Here is a 17,002-nt window from a genome sequence, read left to right as displayed (position 1 = left end):
CACTTCATACAAATAATCAGGCCAAGTATAATAAAGCAAATCGGTCTTACCATGATTTATCTTTAGTGAAAATGGAGAGAGAAATTATTTTTCAAAAACTATGGTACACCTGATTAGATTCTAGTCTCATCAGTTGTTTTTTGAGTATTTTTCTGCAATTTAGACTGACTCCTTATTCCTGTGGACAAACCAGTGATTTCTGGCTGCTGCTCAGAAGAAACAAGAGGGATGGGTAATGTAAATATCTGGATCAATATTCTAATTCTGGGCACATTTTAGAATCAGCTAACAACCCCATATCAGCTTGGTTCCAACAGTTGCCCAGCTCATGAAAAAATCTTCTAATTTAGTTTACTTGAGACAATTTTACTTATTTTGCCTTACTGTTGTGGAATATATTGCTGTTGTACTCTTTGTGTAGGAATGCAGAATAAGCCTACTCAACATTTTCTTAAACATTTATTAACCTTCTAGATATCACCTTTTGTTGGAACTCCAGAGTTATGAGTGGCCCTTGACATACTGATGCTTTCTGATTGAGCTCCTCTCTATCCCAAATACAAGAGATCCTCATAGTTAGGCAGGAATATCATCACCCCTATTCAGCCTGAAGAAGTTACAAAATACAGATCTTCGTCCCTCTACAACTCTTAAGATTAAGGGTTCTCTTATAAAAGGAAGGGGGGAAATGTCAGAGGCATTTGAACCAGAGCAACTTCATCTTGAACAGGAGCTGGGTAAAATTAGTCTGAAACCTACTGGGTTGCATTCCCAGACGGTTAGGCATTCTTTTTTTTTTTTTTTTTTTTTTTTTTTTTTTTTTTTTGAGACAGAGTCTCGCTCTGTCGCCCAGGCTGGAGTGCAGTGGCGCGATCTCGGCTCACTGCAAGCTCCGCCTCCCGGGTTCACGCCATTCTCCTGCCTCAGCCTCCCGAGTAGCTGGGACTACAGGCGCCCACAACCGCGCCCGGCTAATTTTTTGTATTTTTAGTAGAGACGGGGTTTCACCGTGGTCTCGATCTCCTGACCTTGTGATCCGCCCGCCTCGGCCTCCCAAAGTGCTGGGATTACAGGCGTGAGCCACCGCGCCCGGCCGGTTAGGCATTCTTAGTCATAGGATGAGAGAGGAGGTCAGCACAAGATACAGGTCATAAAGACCTTGCTGATGAAACAGTTTGCTGTAAAGAAGCTGGCCAAAACTCACCAACACCAAGATGGCGATAAGTGTGACCTCTGATCGTCCTCACTGCTACCCTCCCACTCCTACCAGCACCATGACTGTTTACAAATGCCATGGCAATGTCAGGAAGTTACCCCATATGGTCTAAAAAGGGGAAGCATGGGCCGGGCCCTGTGGCTCACACCTATAATCCCAACACTTTGGGAGGCCCAGGTGGGCAGATCACGAGGTCAGGAGTTCGAGACCAGCCTGACCAACATGGTGAAACCCCATCTCTACTAAAAATACAAATATTAGCAGGGAGCGGTGGTGTGCACCTGTAATCCCAGCCACTCAGGAGGCTGAGGCAGGAAAATTGCTTGAACTGGGGAGGCAGAGGTTGCAGTTAGCTGAGATCACGCCACTGCACTCCAGCCTGGGCGACAGAGCGAGACTCCATCTCAAAAAGAAAAAAAAAAAAGAGGTATGAATAATCCACCCCTTGTTTAGCATATAACTAAGAAATAACCATAAAAATGGGCAACCAGCAGCTCTCAGTGTTACTCTGTTTATGGAGTAGCCATTCTTTTATTCCTTTACTTTCTTAATAAACTGGCTTTGGCTTAAAACAACAACAACAACAAAAATAAAATGGTATTTGCTGTGATAGCATAGGAGCAAAATGCTCTAATGCTTTTATCAAACTCACCAGTATACTCTTAAAGAAACTTCCACTATTCAGGGTGAAACACTTCATTGTGAAAAGGGTGCTCAGACATTCAGAAAACTATTCAGCATTGCTCCTCAACCTGTGATGTAACCTTGATCATCTCACTTGCATTCCTTGCTCATGATAAAACTCAAACTCACAGATGTCTGTAGTAGAAAAGGGATCGACCACCATGAATATTTTTGTAAAGAGGTCTGACGTAAAGATCTGCTTTTGATGATCTAAGAAATTTTATGGTAAATGACAAAAAGTGCAATGTTATTGGAGCCTAAGTTACAGCATATGAAAAATCATACAATTCTAGAGTTAGGAGGAGCTTATCCAAATTTTACATATAATAACAATAATAAGCATGTATTATGCACTTACTTTGTACATGGCACTGCTGTAACTCATTTAACCTTCACTACAATGTATGAACTCAATTTTATTATTATTCCTATATTACAGCTAAGGAAATAGATAAATAATTTGTCTAAGGTAAATTCTCATAACTAGAGTACGTGGTATTTCAATCTCAGCAGACAGCTTGGAGAGCCCAGGTGCCTGAAACCATGTTCCTTGCCCTACCATAGGGTGATCAAGATGAGGAAACGGGGGCCCAAAGAGGCTAAGTGATTTGTCAAGGGTTAGACAATTGGTTGTTGCTTTACCCATTAATGCAAAGTGAGGAATGTAAAGCATAGTATCATATACTGAGATGTAGTAAAGAAAAAAAAAAAGGCACAACACTTAAAACCAACAAAGAGGCTTAATCTAACTCTAATGAGAATTTTTTAATTTTTTTTTAAGAGACGGAGTCTTGCTCTTTTGCCCAGGCTGGAGTACAGTTGCTTGATCATGTCTCACTGCCACCTCAAACTCCTGGGCACAAGCCATCCTCCCACCTTAGCCTCCTGAGTAGCTAGGACTACAGGCACTCGCCACCATGCCTGACTAATTTTAAAAAATTTTTTTTGTAGAAATAAGGTCTCAGTATGTTGCTGAGGCTGGTCTTGAACTTCTGGCCTTAAGTGATCCTCCTGCTTTAGCCTCCCAAAGTGCTGGGATTATAGGCATGAGCCATGAAGCATGGCCAAGGAGTCTAATAAGAGTCTTAGTGCTCTTCCCTATTGAGGATCTTAGCACAATTTTGAGGTCTTCAGCTATGACTTATGCACACTTCATTTGTTACAATTTTTCTTTTTTACAAATAACTTTCTAAATAATTTTATGATTCAGTAGCACTAAAAAAGGAGGATAAGAGAGTTTAATTCTTTGATGCAGGTTTGGAGAGGAAAAGAAAGATAATCAGAGGCCAGCCTATTAATCAGCTCTACCAGACCTGTGCACCTATCTTGGTTCCATAATTTCTTTGAGCAAGGTTCCTATTCTTCCCTGGGCTCTGTTTCCTCATCTACAAAATGAAGACAATAATTGACACCTTTCAGGGTTGTTACACTAGTTAAATGTGATACTATCTGTGAATGTAAAGCAAAGTTGCCAGCACACACATAGAGCAAGGCTCAGCCAAAGTTAGTTTCCTTCCTGCCCCTTTCTATTCCAGACCTATTGAAGAAAACTTTTTCTAAAATTTATTTTAAAAGCTACCACTGTGATAGTGGATATGTATCATTAAACATTTGTCAGAACCCAAAGAATGCAGCCGGGTGTGGTGGCTCACACCTGTAATTCCAGCATTTTGGGAGGCTGAGGTGGGCAGATCATTTAAGGTCAAGAGTTAGAGACCAGCCTGGCCAACATGGCAAAATCTTGTCACTACTAAAAATACAAAAATAAGCCAGGTATGGTGGTGGGCACCTGTAATCCCAACTACTCAGGAGGCTGAGGCAGGAGAATCACTTGAACCCGAGAAGCAGAGGTTGCAGTGGGCCAAGATCACGCCACTGCATTCCAGCCTGGGCGACAGAGTGAGACTCCGTCTCAAAACAAAACAAAAACAAAACATAGAATGTGCAACACAAAAAGTGAACCCTATTGTAAAATATAGGCTTTAGATAATAATAGTTGCTCATCCATTGTAACGAATGCACCACATTAATGCAAGACATTAATAATAGTGGAAAGTAGGGGTTGGGAAGTGAGAAGATATACAGGAACTCTGAACTTTCTGCTCAGTTTTTCTATAAACCTAAAACATCTCAAAAATTAAAGTCTACTAATTTATAAAAAGTTATGAGTTGAGCCATCTTTTGACATGCCTCATGGTTCAGGCTGAATTGACTCTCCTGTGACACCCACACACAGCTAGAGAATTTTCTCTAGAGTAGTGGAGGGCCATCAGTAACAAAAAAGGAACAAGGCAAATCACAGAGTTTTTCTTCATCACACTTCCCGGCTTTTGGGGCCTGTCTCTTCTGGGGATCTCCTGACCCTCAGCTACTCAAGGACCACCCTGGTGTCTCACAGGCCATGTCCTCACAGTGAGACACCACGTGTGGCTGCACACCCATGCCAGTGTGCCAGTGTCCATTCTGCCACACATGCTAGAGTCTCTGATGCAGTGTTGCTCATTGAGCTTAATGGCATTAAGAAAAGCGAAACTTGACCTGCTCACTCTGGCAGAATTTGGGAGTGGGCTGTGGAGAATGCCGGTGGGAGGGTGTTCTCAGGCAGTGGGATTAAAAGTGCTTCAAGTACTGGTTCAAAAACAAAACCTCCATAAACATCACAGGCTGCAAATAAAGTATCTGAATGTCTGATTAGATGTCTCATTTGCTGAAAAAATACATGCAGGAGGATACAGCAATGTAGAAGATTACATGGTATAAGAATTGCAAACACCAGTAAGTCAGAGAAATATTTCAAAAGTGAAACCAGTATGGAACACACAAGCAGTCTTGCCTAAAACACCTTCTTAGAGTCTCCAAGACACAAATAGGCTATATTCAAAATATTGGTTTGCAAGAATTTTGTCTAGAGGTAGAAACACATTTACTGTAGGTGCAATGTCCAGATAGGCTGACAAATACAGTTCAAACTGTGATGTCCCTGAGCACGGCAGAAGCTCATCATGGTGGAAGATATTTCTGTGGGAAAACATACTAACTGATCTGTCCTTCACGGTGTTGGCCAAAGGTGATGAGACTCCTTTACTTGTTTTTGCTCAGTTCAGCACACCAAATTCCAGGGCACCATTTACGCTGTTTACACAGACCACAACGTGAACGGTGTTCCTGGAGTTGTGCAATGTGGGGGCTGATTCCCATGGCCTGGGGAAAAGTACTGGCTGCAAATAAACTTCACGCTCATGGCTTCAGACCTACCCCTCTGTCCTAGAAAGAAGCAAACCATTCTTATGAGGGATTACTGGGTCTGCGCTATCAATGAGAATGGGAAACACACCAAGATGAAGGAGTTGTCTCTACTGCCACTCCTACACTAGCAGGCCCCCTCTTTAGCTTCATATTACTATCACCTAATCACCACTCCCAGAGTTTCTGATTTCATTTGTCTGAGTGGGGCCCAGGCATCTGAATTTAAAAGTACTCCAGGTGATTCTAATGAGCAACCAGGATAGAGAACCACTGCTGCAAATATTAACTGTATTAATAACTGTATTTTATTTTATTCTCCTCTAAGTATGAGAAGAGGTAAAAGGAGCTTTGGTGTCCGAAGACTGAAGTTAGGATCTTTGGCGTGTCTAAAACAACCATCAGACTCAGTAAGTCTCTTAGTCAGGATGGAGCGCATCAGTGGGACTAGGGCTGGGGATGCCACCTCCAAGAACAGCACTAGGAAGAGCCCAAAAGCAAGACCCAGTGTGGAGGTGGTTGGTTGGGGGAGAGCTGGGAAGAGGAGAGGAAGATAGGATGGTCCTAGATAGAGAGTCTGACACAAGGCAAAGAAAGGCAGGAAGCTCCAAAGGAGGCATCATGAGCGAACGTTTCATTGGCAGCATAGCTGGGATGGCCATCCCTGGAAAGCCAGTCCCATGTGTGAGATGTAAGTGTACAAGTCAGTGGCACAGAGACATTTCCTGATCTGTGGCTTTGTAAGTTGCTTTGGTGCCAGTTCCCTTAGAGTGCATGGAAACCACAGGCAATGGGATTCTTTGGTAGGAGGACTCTGGGGTCCTTGTATATCCCTTCCCTGACTTTAGTTTTTTTCCTATGTTGAGAAAAATCTTTGCTAAATTAGCAAAATTGTCAGAAAGGAAGCAAAGCCTAAAATGAAAGAAATTAACATAAAGTGTAACTACTAAAATTTTGTGCTACCACTAATTTCTGTTGCATTTTAACTCTGTTCCTTGCTGTGAATCTTTAAAGACAAAGATAAGTCTATATATTATAACAATAAATTTTATTATTCATAAGGCTAATATTTTTCATGCTTCTTTATAGAATGATGTTTTAAGACAAGGTAGAAGTGGATATTTATGTTTAGGCAGTATGTAATAGATCTCTCTAAAATCATAAAATACTAAATCATTATTGAGCAGATTAGAAGGAGATTTGAGGCTATCTGCTTAATCATCTGCTGTAAACAAGAAAAATTTAAACCTTCTGATCTGTAAATTAAGTCTCTCACATCATTCTATAAGCGTAATTCCCCTCTGTGTTCCTAATGTGTCAATTACTTCTGTTAATTTTTCAGTGAAACAATGGCCCTCATCCCATACTCCATATAACCCTCTTCGACATGTTCATGGACCTCAATCTTGTTCATTTCAGCCCATATTACTGTCTCCAGCTTTCTCCATGGGATAAACAATCTGGCTTTTTCCACTCAATAACAAAAAAATAAAAATCAATTTTTTGAAGAGAAAAAGGAACTGACTCCTTTTTAAAAAATAAAATGGATTTTTTATATAAAGAGACAGTATGACAATAATGCATAACACAGGTCACCTTTAGTTCACATGTATCATTGTAGGAAGACCCATTTAATCATCTGAACTAAAGATAAACACTTTAAGTCAACTCACTTTCTGAACACTTTAAGTGTCTGCAGAAGAAGCTCAATCTACAATATAATTAAATTTGTTTAAAATTTCTCAGCCTTGAATTCATCATCTTACAGTGGGGATTCATAATATTGACTTCATGGGATTGTGAAGATAGTTTTTATGTATTTTTTTAAGAGATGGGGTTTCACTCTGCAGCCCAGGCTGGAATGTAGTGGCTTGATCACAGATCACTGCAGCCTTGACCACTGGGTCTCAAGTGATCCTCCCACTTCAGTCTCCTGAATAGCTGGGACTACAGGCACCTGTTGCCATGCCTGGTATTTTTTTTTTTTTTTAAGAGATCAGATCTCACTATGTTTCTCAGGCTGGTCTCAAACTCCTGGGCTCAAACTATCTGCCTGCCTTGGCCTCTCGAACTGCTGGGATTACAGGCATGAGCCACCACACTTGGCTGTTGTTAATTAACATGGAATTTCAACTTCCTTCACTCCTGGACAAGTCTTAGCTCTTAAAGTCTTAATGTCGGATCTCTCTGGCCACAGAGCTAACAGTTCAGACTAGGTGCCTCTGAGCATTGCTGTGAATGTTCAAGCCTGCTGTGAAACACTATATGATCTCTAACCGTATCTCCATTAGCTCACATGGTTGATATCATTTGCCATTCTTCACATGGAAAAAAACTAAAGTGGGGGAAGGGACACGCAAGGACCCCAGAGTTTTCCTATCAGTGAATCCCATATCCTAGGATTTCTGTGCGCTATCGAGGGACTGGCACAAAAGCAACTTACAAAGCCACAGATCAGGAAATGTCTCTACTGGGGGTAAATGAAGACCAATAGTTTCCAGTAAAGCAATTCAGCAACAATCCATGAGTGATGGATTGTGAGGCCACATAGTATCTTGAGTGCTAAATGGTACACCTGGTGCACTGCCACCTCCTGGCTTGAACAGTCAAATCAGCACCACAGAGGCTTTACGGACAAATGAGAAAGACAAAACTGGTTCCATCTGGGGTTTTTGAAAGATTTTGTAAAAGTGCAAAGCTAGTCCTTTAGTCCTGTCTGAGGAATTTTGTCATCCCATCCTGCTGCCAAACTCTAAGTCCAGAGTATATTACAAACTGATTTTTAAATGTGGGTTTATGTGGCTACATATTTTATTTCATTTCCTTTTACCGTAGTAATGTCTTAAGAATTTGGAAAATCAGCTTACTGACACCAGGAGGAAGTCTTAACAGAGTTACACGGTAAACAGGATTATGAATAGGATACAAAATGCAGTGTTAAACTCTTTGGGTACTATTTAATGTAATCAAATGGCCATTTAACTCCTATTCTTCTCTCACTGATAAATCACCCTCGAGTGACCTTTTAATCCCCAATCAGCACCTCCAGCAGCAGCTTTTTTTATTGTTCCAAAATTTCTAAGGACTTGAGACATAGACTATTTTTCAAAATTTAAGTAAAGTTATTTTTATAAAATGCTGTGTAGTCTCATTTAGATCTAATGTGTGAAAGTAGGTAGTAGAGGCCAGTCATTGACGAGACCAAAGTTACTGAGCCATGACATGTAGTCAGCAAGAGCCTGATACTCTTAAGATGAAGAAAATATTAAAAGGAAAGAAAAGTATGAAGAATGACTGATGAGGAAAGCAAAAGGCAATTGCATCTGTAATTTGAAACGGATGGTTGATGGCTTGACTGCTGGTAACAGTGGGTCTTTACATCACAGTACATTAAATGACAATGGATTCACGTTAAAAGGGGCTATTTTATATTGCTTGGAATGCCTTTGCTTCCATCCTTATTGAGATCCTTCCCATTTATTAACCCCTCAAGAAATGCCTCATCCAGGATTCCCTCATCATTTCATCTGGAAAGATTTCCTTCCTCCAATTGCAGAAGAATCATATTTTATTTATTTATTTAGTTAGTTAGTTATGTATTTGAGATGGAGTCTGGCTCTGTCGCCCAGGCTGGAGTGCAGTGCTGCGATCTCGGCTCACTGCAAGCTCTGCCTCCCGGGTTCACGCCATTCTCTTGGCTCAGCCTCCCGAGTAGCTAAGACTACAGGCACCCACCACCATGCCCGGCCAATTATTTGTATTTTTAGTAGAGACGGGGTTTTACCATGTTAGCCAGGATGGTCTTGATCTCCTGACCTCGTGATCTGCCCACCTTGGCCTCCCAAAGTGCTGGGATTACAGGCGTGAGCCACTGCGCCCGGCCCCGAATCATATTTTATTTAAACCCATCACAGGGCAGTTATCACATCCTACCCGGTAGTGTACCTATTTGCCTATGTGTTTTGAAGACAGAAGGACAACACTGTCTGCTGCATGTAATATGAGTTCAACTTTTGTATAAATAAATGAAATCAGCAATTATTGTGCCTTAAGCATTCTCATAAAAAACAAGAACACCAACACACACTGATATCTTTGAGTTCTTTCTATTAAAACTTAGACATTTCTGTGATTCTGGGTTATAGAGACTAGTAACTAGTTTCCTCCTTAAAAGGAAACAAAAGAGAGAGGTTAGGGACATCATTTTCTCATTAGAAAAATTTAGAGTTGTGCCTTATAGCTCGTTTTTGATTCTCTCTGGTTAAACATTTTTCTAAATCTTTAAACAAAGATATTGAAGACAAACTTTATCCCATTCACAGAAAGCACAAATCCAAGAGGGTTAACTGTTATCACTGAGGACACAATCAAGACCCACAGCTTTGATAATCAGAGCCTGGAATGATGCACTGAGCCAGTAAGTTAGCTTCCAATAAGCAAAATTGTGTAACTCTACATTTCCCAAAACCAAGTGCATAGTATGGAAAAGAGGAGATCTGCTTTGGCAGCACTTTATTTTTTACAATAGTCTGTCTTCAGTGTTTGAAGGGGAGTGACTTGATGGTTCCAGGGTACGGAACCAGGAAGAATGTGTGAAAGCCTCAACTTAACTTTCAGAAAGGACTTTCCTTCAGTGTTGTCCAATAATGGCAAAAGCCGAGGTATAGACACAGAACAGGGTTCTTTGTTTCAGAGAAGGAGTGTGGATTAGGTACTTTCTGGGATCACTTTTAACTGTGCCCGATTGTCCCCTGCACACCTCTCCAACCTCTTCTTGCATGACTCTCCTCCTTGCCATTGACATGCTAGTAAAACTGGACTTCTTCCCATCCTTAAACTCACCATATTGCCAACCCCAGCTTCCAAGCCTTTGCAGGTTTTGTCCATACTATTCCACCTGCAATGAATGCCCTTCCCCACTGCCATCAACCACCCCGTTTACCTGGCTAAATTCTATCCATCCTTCAGGCCTCAACCTCCCAAACCAGTTTTATCTGTTCACATAGAATCCTGAAATACACTTTGCCATATGTTGCATATCTATAAGCATTTTGTCATTATTTGCAGCCATTAAAAAAAAAAAAAAAAAAAAAAAAAAAGTCTGCTGTTTCTCCTGGTCTACCAACTCCTTGAAGATAATAACCATGACTGTTCTGTTAACCCAAGTTTCTCTAGTGGTGATCATTGAATCCTTCACAGAGAAGCTCAATAAATATCAGTTGAGTGACTGACTAAATGCAAATACCAAACCTATTTTTTAAAATGGTGAGAGAGAGAGAGAGAGAGTACATGCTCCTCCACATGTCTGAATGAATATGTCCTTCCTTTGGTGATGGTTCACAGGCTCACTATAGCGCAAGCCCAGAGTTTCAAATTCTCAAATAAACATTACCCCTGAGGGGCCCCTTGCTACAATGGAGCAAAATCTTGAGAAAAACAAAATGATGCATCTCCTTATGCATTTATCTAAAACATCTACATAAGGAGGGTCAGTAAAAAAATGAAGACAGAATGATTTTCACATTGCCCTTGATTTCTGCATACCAAACAATTTCATAGTCTGTGAGCTCACGGATCTCTTTCAGGCTTTCGGTCTATAAAAATCAAGTGAGGGTCAGGGGCGGTGGCTCACGCCTGTAACCCTAGCACTTTGGGAGGCCAAGGGGGGCACATCACCTGAGGTCAGGGGTTCAAGAGCAGCCTGGTCAACATGGCAAAACCCTGTCTCTACTAAAAATACAAAAAAATAAGCCAGGCATGGTGGTGGCAGGCACCTATAGTCCCAGCCACTAGAGAGGCTGAGGCAGGAGAATGGCTTGAACCAGGGAGGAAGAGGTTGCAGTGAGCTGAGATCATGTCACTGCACTGCCGCATGGGCGCAGAGCAAGACTCTGTCTCGAAAAAAAAAAAAAAAAAAAAAAAAAAAGGATCAAGTGAGAACTAGGCTGCTGATCAGAGTTAAAGGCCAGGGGAGTGGTGGGTTGAGATCTGTTCTGCCCAGACATTGGGATCTGGAATGTAACTTTATTTCCTGTTTCTCTTTTCTTTTCACCTATAAATTAAGTCGCTTGCCATGTTTGTTTTCTTTTCAGCCATTACACCTGTATTAGCCGTCTCCCAAAGAAGAAATACTTATTAAACACTGAACATCATGCTCCATAAACAAACATCCAGCGAGGTAAATACCAATGCCCTCATTTTACCCCTGAGGAAACCAGCTGAGTAACTTGGCCAACATTACAGACCCAAAGAACACTGTAGCCTAGGATTAGAACCCAGGTGAAATCCTTTCCAAGGCCATTATTTTTTCCTACTGCACCTCTCTGATTTAACATTTGGGCTCTTGCATCAATACTACCTTCTGGTTTTAAAACAATCACAATGCTTATTGGGTAACATGGAACCATCCTATGTGATAATAAAGAGGGACTTTCAGGTAAAACAGAATTAAAGTATTGCTGTTGTGTTGTTGCTCTGTTGTCTTTCTAAGGTGTAAGATCACTTTTATAAAAAAAAAAAAATCTGTACTATGAAAGAGATTTGATAGGAAACGCCTAACAAATTTTAAATATTTGGATGACTATTCAGCTGTGGTATCTATCCTTTCTGCAATCTTCCTAACTTCACTGTGGTTTGAGTTTGTAATTTACCAAATAAATCATTTTTGTGCTAACAAGAATTGTAGGCCTTAGAATGAAGGTACCATGGCAGTGGGTGTGAGCTAATGAGACAAAGTTGTGGCTTACTTATTTTAAGAGAAGAGTGCACGGAGCATCTGTAAGTACTAAGCAGCTGATAATGTTTGAGAGAAAGCAGGGAAGAGTTCCAGGGAAGCAGAACACCCAATAAAGGACTTGAGGCTCAGTCATTCCTGGAGTGTTTATCTGTCCTCTGTTGCTAGGGAGCCAGATAAGAAAGTTTCAAGGATAAACTTGAGAGTGAAAAGTGACATGCAATCTTAGCAGCCTTTGGATGATGCACAAAAAGAGCATTTTGGGCATCACTTTTTAATACACATTTTCCCCACATATCATCACTTCCATAAATAGACAGGTTTAAGGGAGAAAACAAAAACTATTTTTGACTTCTGTAAAAACTTACCCATGAGAGGCAATGAACATTTGTTTAGAAATATTCTTACTTAGCAAGATCCCTGTCCTCCAGTCAATAGTTTTCCACTCAAACATATTATCTTCAGACAGCTAGAGATGATGTTGTCAGAAAAGCACATAAATCATAGCTATAATTTCTTATCTTGATGGCCAAGTTTTAGAGCCCTTTGAAATGGCACCCCAGTCACTGCAGTGGGAGGAGCTGCATTACAGACAAAATATAGTACAGACAGTATTTCATTAGGGAGTGGGTTTTCTTTTGTTTTTTGTTTCGCTCAGCCCCTCAAAGATGTCTGTTGAAGCCTCTCACCTGGTAGCACAAAAGCTGTTGAATCACTTGAATGAAAGGGTCAGGTTGCAAGCTGTGCATGTGTGGAAGCTGTCAAGCCCTCTTCAGACCACCCAGCTCTCCAAAGGAGTAGCGACATCAGATTCAGACATGATAAGAGGCTGCCCTCGTATGTAACCCGGCCCAGGGAAACAGCCCTTCCAGGGAGTTACAGGATCCCATTGTAAGGAATGGCTACATGGCCTGAAAAGGTCACACTTGTCTAACTCAATATGCCTGCGGTCATGGTTCTTCGTGAGAGAAAGAAATATATCTGAAAATTTTTGAAGAAAAGCAATTAGCCAAATTAGGCCTATTCTCAAAGTAAATGCTGAAAAGCTCTCATATCCCATATCTGTGTCTAGAAGACTGAGTCGTATCTATGAATGTCAGAATATCAGAGCTAGGAAGACACTGAAACTCATTTAATTCGACTCATTTTACTGATGAGGAAGTGAAGCTTTGAGGGATTAGATGGCTCTTCCAAGGCTGGTTAGCAACAGCTAAGATTTGAAACACTATGAAGACAAGCACCCTGTGCATGCCATTCCCAGTGGGCATTTTGAAATCCTTAGAAATTAGCACTGAGCCTGGCATGTAGCAGGTGCAGCTAAATAGTTGGAATGAGGAAAGAGAAGAAAGGAAGGGGGTCTGATGGCCACGTCCAGTTTTCTTTTTAATATCAATATTAAATGCCAGAAAATGCAAGGATGGGGATGGAAGCTGAGCTCTGACTTTCGTATATTTTAGCACCATGGAAGAATCACTTTCTGTTTCTTCTCATCCCTGTGGGATGCTCCAATCCAAAAATCATTTTCTAGGAACGAGGCTCCTGAACCATTCCATGAAATCCAGCTCAGTTTCCCCCAACTCAGCCTAGCCCAACTCCAGCAGCCCAGCAGCCCCAGGAGGCTGGGAAAGAATTAAGAACAGTCCTGGGTTTAAAGTTTCCAAAACAAACATTGCTTAGCCATGCGGGGGCAGATCAGGTCATACAGCCCAACATGTGAAAGCAGGGAACATGCTAGTCCGGTCCCTTCGCCCAACTCCTTTTTTTCCTCGTGGGAATGAAAAGGCAGAGATGAGAAGGGGAGCAAGAAAAAAAAAAAGATGAGGTTGGTGGAAAACTGATTTAAAAGCCCTGGTTTGTCAGCCAAGCATACAAAACCATGTTGTACATTAAGTTAGGCTCAACAACAGCTCAAACTCAGGTTTCTTATTTAGATATAAGGTTTAATATTAACCAAGTACATGACAAAAATTTCATGTCAAGGACAATGTAGAGCAGTGTTTACCCAAGTGTGACCCACCTGCTTCAGAATCACCTGGGAAGATTCCTGGCACCACTCCAGGTTTAAAATCCTTTGGGCCTGGGGACTGAGAACCTGCCTTTCACCACGCAAATGGGGGTTCTTACACATAGTAGGTTTTCAGAATGCCTGATGGAGAGAAAGAGCAAAGTTTCCTAGAGCTGCGCTGAAGGCACCTTTATCAAGTGTAAGCAGGGGGCTGAGGCACAGCTCTTCAAGCTTTACCTAGAGTCAGGAACAGCGGGTGTCAGTTTTCCAGAGCAGAAACCTGAAGAGCATTTGAATCACTAGCTCTGGTCTGTGAAGCAGCCCCACAGAGGTTAATCTCTCCAGCAAGATTCCCAGGCTATAAACTCCAACTGGCTCCCAGAAATGCTCTTTTTAAGCTTTGTAATGCACACCAAGCAACAAGACTGGGTACAATAGTAATAACAAAAAAAAATCAAAAATTAAAATTAAATACCTTAAAAACAATGAACTATTTCCGTAAGCCAGAAATTGTTTCCTGGATTTCAAAATAAAATGAAAAGAAACTGTTTACGAAAGCACCAAAGTCTCTGGACCAAATCTCAGTACTGAGCTGAGAGCGCCTGAAAATCAGTCCAAAACTTCAGAACAATGCCATTTCTTTGCCTCCCCAGCACTATCTCTCTTCCCCAAAATGAAATAGAAATCACGTTTTTGAAAATATGTCTCCAAATATAACTAAACTAAAGCAAAGGTATCCGAAATTATCTCATCCGAATTTCTCTATGTTTGTACCATGAGGATATTATCTGTTTCGTTCATTTTTGTGTCTTTTCCCTTTGACATTTCATTTAGCTGAAAAGAAACATTCTAATTTCAGAAGAAAAAATTACACAGTTAAAAAATGCTTATTTCATTGGCAAGTGCCAGCGCGCATGGACTGAGAAGAGAGTTAGAAATTTGTGTCACGTAATAAAAAGAATCCCGTTTTTGGCATTTGGTTTGCTAACACTGCAAGTTGCCACCTTCTGAGTTAACAGGAGAATTAAACTTTTGCAAGCCTACTCTTGCAGACGCCTTGCATTGTTACTTGGCATTAATGATATCACATAAACAATCTCTGGGGCATTCTACTAACAGAACATTCACAGTCACGATGAAAAAAAACACATAAAACAGATACTTACAGGTAGTAGTTTTCCTTTCCAAGCCAAAAAAGCTAGAAACCCTTGAAACTGGCGGGCAGGATAAGAGTCACTGACCCGGCAATCTGGTTTAAAGGGCTTTGAGAGGAAGGGGGAGGAAAAAGAACCCCAGGAAGGAAGAGAGCTAAAATTCCAGTCTTTCAGGTCAGCTGTGTTTGAGATTTCTTTTTACTAAAAATCCATTAACCCACCTCACAAAAAATACAGAACTGAAGTTCACATACATACTCTGCTCTCTTTGCTGGTCTTCTCCAAGGTAGCTGCTGCAGCTTTGCAAACTTCCCGAGTGCCAAGCCTCAGGACTCCCCCTGAGAAGGGCATGATAAAGATGCCTTCAACTGTTTACAAGGAGCCCGACCTCCCTGGCGGACAGCCACCGCTCGCCCGCCCGTGCCTTCTGCTGGTTGGGTCCGCAGGGACAAAACTGAGCTTTTGTTAATGAGGTCGGTTGCCTCTTCCCAGCCTCTTCCCAGCTTCCTTTCTCACTACTAGTTTTGTACTAATTGCTCTGCCACTCGCCGAGCCGGAGCTGCCTCTCCCTCCTGCAGCACACAGGCGCACACACACTCAGACACAGGCACACACACACATTCACAAATGGGCATGCACACACTCACATACAGACACAACCACTCACAGAGGTACACACACAGGCACACATACACACACGATAGACACACAGTCACCACACACAGACACATACACAGGCAAATGCATTCACATGCATGCACACACAATGACCCACCCCACACATGTGCACGCATTCTCACGCATGCTCCACACACACACACGGGGGCACACACATGCAGGCCGCATGTGCCCACACCCACCCATTTACATACTCACACAGACTCTTCCAAATTCCCATCTTGCAAGGTTTTTATTGAAATTTAGATGAGAAGCCCAGCATTCAGAAGGGACAGGACCCCTTTAACTTTTGTCATGGCATTTAAGGGAAAAGATGGGATGGAACTAGATCCTAAGGTGCTGTTTTTAAATACCACCTTACTTCTTCCGTTTGTAAGGCTTTTTGTGTGTCTGACTCTTTTTGAAAATTCATAAAGATCCCATTAATCTGATCCATTTGCATATAGTTCATGATCCCAATAATTCAGATATATCACAGGCCAAGAACTGTCCTCTCAACAGAGATTCACATAGTTAACTTGTCAGTATTCAGTGGTCTGTGAAAGTCTTGATCCTTAACAACTGTTTAATAAAATGTTTCCCTGTATTTTATTACCACCAGGAAAAAAAAAAAGATAATGGCCTACCATCTGGCCTAACTTTTAAATTAACCATAAAGAGAGAATTTGAAGTATTAACTCACTTTGGGGGAACTGTTTATATTAAGACATATCTGGCTATCCTAAACCTTTGCCAAAAATATAGAACACTGTGAATCCAATTCAACCTAGATAGTGGTTTCCCCTAACAAGGTCACAACACCATATGCCTTTCTTTGGAAGCCATAAGGAAAAGAGAGAGGAAAAAGGAAAAGAGAGAGTAAAATGATAAAGAAAATTACATGAGGGAGGAAGAAAGAAAAGAGAAAAATGTAAAGAAGAAAGAATGCAAAAGAGGGAGAAAAAAATTATTTATTTTAAAAACATGCTTTGTGGTTACTTTAGCAATGAATGGTGCTTATACACTTACTCAAAGTCATCAGAGATTTCAAATCTTCAAGAATCTCTTGATTCATTTCGTTTGCTCTGAGAATAAGTAGGGGAAAGTTAAGAATCACTAAACTCTTTATAAGTAAACAGATATTTACTAAACACAGTTATTATTAAATAAATATAGTGACAATGTGTGAGTCATATATTAATCTTGAAAAGGCAAGAAATAAAGCCTTAATAATGACAGTTAAGAAACACAGCAAAACAGACAATTTTATTTTCAAACTGATTTTTAAAATTGCTTATGTTGTGAATATC

General features: G+C 41.0%; 1 protein-coding gene across 1 annotated transcript in view; it reads right to left on the bottom strand.

Annotated features, from left to right (window-relative positions):
* The window catches only part of FREM1 (FRAS1 related extracellular matrix 1), a 166,505-nt gene extending 150,657 nt beyond the window's left edge, over nt 1–15,848 (bottom strand). The window contains exon 1 of the mRNA XM_025359692.1: nt 15,048–15,848. The gene's annotated coding sequence lies outside the window, so the exon portion shown is untranslated. The remainder of the gene's footprint in view (nt 1–15,047) is intronic.
* Between the last annotated feature and the right edge of the window lie 1,154 nt (nt 15,849–17,002).

This window comes from Theropithecus gelada, chromosome 15, assembly GCF_003255815.1.
Source record: "Theropithecus gelada isolate Dixy chromosome 15, Tgel_1.0, whole genome shotgun sequence".
In the NCBI taxonomy this organism is placed as follows: Eukaryota; Metazoa; Chordata; class Mammalia; order Primates; family Cercopithecidae; genus Theropithecus; species Theropithecus gelada.
Note: the sequence above shows the minus strand (reverse complement) of the source record. Positions and strands in the feature narration are given on the sequence as shown.